Here is a 6,000-nt window from a genome sequence, read left to right as displayed (position 1 = left end):
TGTCACACAGAAAAGGGACTCTCTGGGGAATACACAGTCGGATGAATGTTAACACACGCACAGATGACTGTAGCCACGTTGATCAGGACACAGACTGTCCCATCCCCCAAAACTCTCCTCCACGCTCTCGCTTTATGCTTAGATGGTCCTCTTGCCCCGGCGGCCGCTGAGCTGTTCTCCATTACTGTGGCGTCGTCTTGAGAGCATCGTGTGAACGGAAGCCTACACCATGTCCCTTTTGGGGCGGGTTTCTTTCCCTTAGCATAACACCTTGGAGGTTCATCCAGGTCGCTGTGTCGCAACCCTCTGTTCCTTTTTATCGATGGATAAAATTCCATATACAGCGAGAACACAGGTTATCTACCCGCTTCTCCCCTGAATCACATTTGAGTTGTCTCCAGTTCGGGCAGTCATGAATGCATCAACATTTGCACGCAAGTTTTTGTGTGAACACATTTGGGTTTCTCTCGGGCAAATGCCAGGAGTAGGGGCTGCTGGGTCGTGTGACAGGTGTGTGTTTAGCCTGTTAAGAAACTGCCAAACTAGGGGCGCCTGGGGGGCTCAGTCGGTTAAGTGTCCGACTTCGGCTCAGGTCGTGATCTCACGGTGTGTGGGTTCGAGCCCCATTACAGGATCTGAGCTGTCAGCCCAGAGCCCAGAGTCTGCTTCGGATTCAGTGTCTCCCTCTCTCTGCCCCTCCCCAGAGCTCATGCTCTGTCGCTCAGCAATAAATAAATGTTAAAAAAATGTTTTTAAATCTTTGTTAGATATTTGATTTGCAAATATTTCCTCCCCACCGGTGGCTTCTCTTTTTGTACTTGTATCCACAGCACAAAATTTTCCATTTTGATAAAGTCCATTCATCAATATTTTTCTTATACGGATCATGCTTTTCATGCTTTTGACATTGGCTAACCCCAGATCACAAAGATTTTCTCCCATACTTTCCTCCAAAGCCGTGAAGTTCTATGTGCCCCACCTGGAGACATTACCCATTTTTGAGTTAATTTTTATAGAAGGTGTGGGATTTAGGTCAAGTGTTACTTTTCTTGCATAAGGATGTACAGTTCTCCCAGTACCGCCTATTGAAAAAATTATACTTTCTCTGTCGAATTGCTTTCACATCTTCTCAAAACACCGTCGGGCATGTGTGTGGGAGGGCTGTTTCCGGACGCTCTTCTGTCACAGTGATTTATGTCCGTGTCTTTGCCAAGGCCATGCTGACCTGATTACTATAGTCTTATAGCAACTGTCAGACTCAGGCAGCGTGTGGAAAGCATGGTCTCTTCAACAAGTAGCGCTGTGATAACTGGATAAACACACACGAAAGAATGAATTTGGACCCCTACCTCGTGCCATATACAAAAATTAATTCAAAATGGATCAAAAGCCCGATAAAACTGTAAAACTGTTAGAAGAAAACACAGGTGTAAATCTTCATGACCTTGGATTTGGCAGTGGTTTCTAAGATGTGGCACCAAATACATGGGCAACAAAAGAAACAATAAGTAAACCGGACTTGAAAATGTTTAGCTTCTGTGCAAAAAAGGACACTATGAAGACGGTGAAAATGCAACCTACAGAATGGGAGAAAATATTTACAGATCATGTTGGGTAAGGGTCCAGTGTCCGGAATATATAAGGAACTCTTACAACTCAATTTAAAAATGGGTGGCAGGGGGAGGGGCACCTGGGTGGCTCAGTCGGTCAAGTGTCCCTCTTCAGCTCAGGTCACGATCTCGTGGTTGTTGAGTCCGAGCCCCGCATCGGGCTCCGTGCTGACAGCTCAGAGCCTCGAGCCTGCTTCGGATTCCGTGTCTCCCTCTCTCTCTGCCCCTCCCCTGCTCACATTCTGTCTCTCTCTCTCTCCCTCTGTCTCAAAAATAAATAAATAAACTTTAAAAAAATGGGCAAGGTATATGAATATACATTTATCCAAAGGAGATCTGCAGATGGTCGATGGGCACACGAAAAGATACTGAACATTATTAGGCACTGTGAACCTATATAACAGATCATCAAAATACATGAACCCGGGGGCGCCTGGGTGGCTCAGTCGGTTGAGCGGACGAACTTCGGCTCAGGTCATGATCTCGCGGTCCGTGAGTTCGAGCCCCGAGTCGGGCTCTGTGCTGACAGCTCAGAGCCTGGAGCCTGTTTCAGATTCTGTGTCTCCCCCTCTCTGACCCTCCCCCATTCATGCTCTGTCTCTCTCTGTCTCAAAAATAAATAAACGTTAAAAAAAAAAAAGATCTTGTACTTAAAAAAAAAAATACATGAACACAAACTGACATAACTGAAGGGAGAAACAGGCATTCCTACAACAATTGTTGGAGACTTCAGTACCCCACTGTCCATAACGAGCAAACAATCAGATGGAAGGTAAGGAAACAGGACTTAACATGATGAACCAAGCAGGTCTAAGACACACACACAGAGCACGCATCAGCAAGACAGTCTCCAGCAGCACGGTCTCCAGCGGAGAGCCGACGACAGGCCCCAGGCTGCATCTTGCTGGATTTTAAAAGATAGATCCACAAAATAGCTCCTTGAACCACAATAGGATGAAGTAGAAAATCTACAGGTTTGTAGAAACTAAACAACACACTCTGGAAGAAGAAACCACTAGGAAACTCCAAAGATACTCGGAGAGGAGAGAAAAGGAAAACATAAGGTATCAGAACACAAGAGACTCGCTAAAATACCGGAAGGAAGACATTTATGGCGATAAACACACGTGAAAACACAAGAAAGGTCTCGTGTCAACAATGTAACGTTCAGACTTAGGGAACTAGGAGGAGGAGAACAAGTTAAACCAGAGGAAATAAAGACGGGAGGGAGCCCCCGTCACAGCCAGACAGGAGATGCCGACGCCAAAGTCCCGGGGACAAAGGGCCGGGAGGTGGGCGCCGGGAGACAGGTCACGGGACGGGGGTCAGTGGGGACAGAGTCGCAGCTTCAGCGGATGAATCCACCGCGATGCAGGTGGCTCTGAGGCCGCACAACATTGGGAGTACATTTAACGCCACTGAACCGCACACTGAAAACGGCTGAGGTGGTAAATGTTGTTACGCGTATTTTACCACAATAGACGTTGTTTTGAGGAAAGAAAGTACTGATCCGTGCTGCAGTGTGGATGAACCTGGACAGCACTAGGCTGAGGGAAAGAAGCCAGACACTGATTGCACGGAGACAGACACAGATTGGTGGTTCCCGGGGCTGGGGGAGGGACTGCTTGGTGGGCACAAGGTTTCCTTTTGGGGAGATGAAAATGCTTTGGAACTAGACAGAGGTGATGGCTGCACAACATTGCGAATGTGCGAAAATGCGCGCTCTAAAACGGTGACGTCCATGTTCTGGGAACTTAGAACTTACCCTCCATGAAAGGATCTGGGTACCGCGATCGTTCCTTGTTCTTAGGCTTCAAACATGTTTCGGTTAGTGTAGCTTATTTGTCTTTTCACACCAATTCTAGGACCTGCTTGTCTGTTTTCACTGATCTCGCAGGGACTTGGCTTGCATTGCCCTAGGTCTGTGTATCAGTTTGGAGGAAGCTGGTCTTCGCTGTGTTGAGTCTCCGTTTACTAGGTCTGGCTTGACATCTTCCTTTGGCATTTCGCTTTGGGCACACACGTCTTGCTAGGTTTATACCTAAGTGCTTCACGGACAGAGGGTAACTATGAAAAATGGTATGTTTTGGGGGCGCCTGGATGGCTCAGTCGTTTGAGTGTCAGGCTCCTGATTTTGGCCCAGGTCATGATCCTAGGGTCATGGGATTGAGCCCCGCATCAGGCTCTGCCCTGAGAGCGTGGAGCCTGCTTGGGATTCTCTCTCCCTCTCTCTGCCCCTCCGCCACTCACACACACGCGCTCTCTCTCTCTCTCTCAAAATGGGTTAATAAACTTTAAAAAAATAAAAATAAAAAAATGTCTGCTTCCAGTTGTAAATTGCTAGTGTGTCACAATATGGCTGACCCCGCCTCGTGCCGGTCACGTTTGCTCTATCTGCTTGGCGTATTTTCCGTGACCACAGAGCATCATGTTGTCGGTGAGCAGGGATAGTTGTATCTCTCAGTCTCAACCCATAGGGTTTGTGTTTCTTTTCCTTGCCTTATCGTACCGGCCAAGACTCCCAGGAGGTGTGGAGGAGTTGTAGCGAGAGTGGACGTCCTTGCCTCATCCCAGTCCTGGACGGGGGGTGCAGACCTTCTCCAACGTGCACAATGCTGAACGTACTTGGCATGAGTTCTTCGCCAGTGCTCTGTATTGGATTGAAAACCTTTCTGATCCTCGTTTCCGAGCTGTCGTCACGGACGGATGCTGGGTCCCCAGCACACGGTATGAGTGCTCCCAGTTGCTGGTAACAGGTGCTTTCGAGCCTGAGTCCGATCATCCAACATCTGGGCCTCCCAGGCCTGTTTATTGTCTTCCACACCAGTTGAGATTTTCCTGGGGCTTTTATGCCAAGTAATTTTGGGTTTTGTCCTGAAACTCAGAATTCTTGATGAATGAACTCTTTTCAGTTTGTTGTGTGCCTTGAGCACTAAAACGGTTGTTTCTGACAGTTTTTTCCAGGTGTATAGTCGCATTCTGGGGAGAACGTTTGTTGACCTCCTCACTCCTTCACGCCCGAAATCTGTAATGTCTTTCATTACTCAATTCATCCTTTCATCAGCTGTATTTACTGAATGTCTACTACATGGCCGATTCTTTCTTAGCCGTTGGGCGCACGACGGACACAAACTCTCTTCCTGTAGATTTTGTTTAACCAACAAGTAAACAAATTGGGCTATTCCCAGCAGTGAAAAGCACTGTTAATAAAGATCATGTCTAACTTTCACCACTACGTGCTCAGTGCTGGTCTAAGCGTTTACATCTTACAGGTAGGAAAACGGGAACAGCGGTGGGGCTTGCGGCCCCCGAGGACATCGTCCGGCCACACAAAGTGCCCCCACATCGTTCACCAAATATCAGTCAGCTGTTTTATTTTCTTCTGCAAATGGTGACTCCATCTACAGAGGTGCCAGTGCGTGTGCTGGAGAAGCCTGCAGAAGCTGCTGCCTGGGGCACCAGGGGCTGGGGCTTGGCTGCTGTGCTCCCGGGGGGACCCTCATTCCCCAGGAGTAGGCTGAGCCCTGAGGGCCCCAGCCCTGGCCTCTGGCTTCAGCACAGGTCTCACCTCAGGGCAAACACCTGCGGCCAGGGTGACAATCCACACGCTCGCACAGCCACAGTGCCCGGCTGTGAGGGGCTGCTGTGAGCCTTGCCTCTCCCAGCCCGTCTCCACGGAACACCTGTTAGGACCGCACGGTCGTTACCCTGACCTCTCATCTCCCCAGAAGGGAGTGGAGGCTCCAGATGTCACGCGGCTGTGACACAGTTGGGACTCGAGCCCCAGTCCCAGCAACCCCTGGGGCCTGAGCCTTTCCCTGCCACCCTGCGGGAGCCTGTGGCCGCGAGAGGGACGGCCACTTGGTGTTCAGCAGAGATGTCCGCCCACCTTGTGCGACCAGCCCGAGGCAGCACGCACGTCTCTGCCCCACTGAGTGATTATTCTGTCACCGTTTCCCCAGTGGCTGGAAGCTCGGGTGTTTCCCGACACAGAACCCAGCCCTGTGCACCCTGAGCACGCGATCACCCTCCAGGCACATGGCCACACTCCCCGCAGAGCCAGCGGAAGGGAAGGGCTGACCTGTCCAAGCTCCGACCGCCCGGCCCGGATACTGAGCGGCTGGCTGGGTGGGGGTCCTGCTGCCAGCAGCAGGTGGAGGCAGATTCTACCCCAGGCCTCATGGCCCCAGAGCTGGGGACGCCCCCCCCCGCCATGTCGGAGCCACACCTGGGGGCCGGCCGGCAGGACAGCGGCCCTGACTCCTCCTCTCGGTGCCTCGGTGGACACCAGACAGGAGCATCGCCCACCTCAGGCCATGCCACGCAGTCCGCACACGGGCTGGGGATGCACCAGTGGCGATGGGTCCCCACTGTAACCAGGTTGTCCCAC

This window comes from Lynx rufus, unplaced genomic scaffold (assembly GCF_022079265.1).
Source record: "Lynx rufus isolate CCGP_SWC_20201006 ecotype Redwood Valley unplaced genomic scaffold, mLynRuf1.p SCAF_8, whole genome shotgun sequence".
NCBI classification, from domain to species: Eukaryota; Metazoa; Chordata; class Mammalia; order Carnivora; family Felidae; genus Lynx; species Lynx rufus.
The sequence above is the reverse complement of the archived record's forward strand: the minus strand, read 5'-3'. Positions refer to the sequence as shown.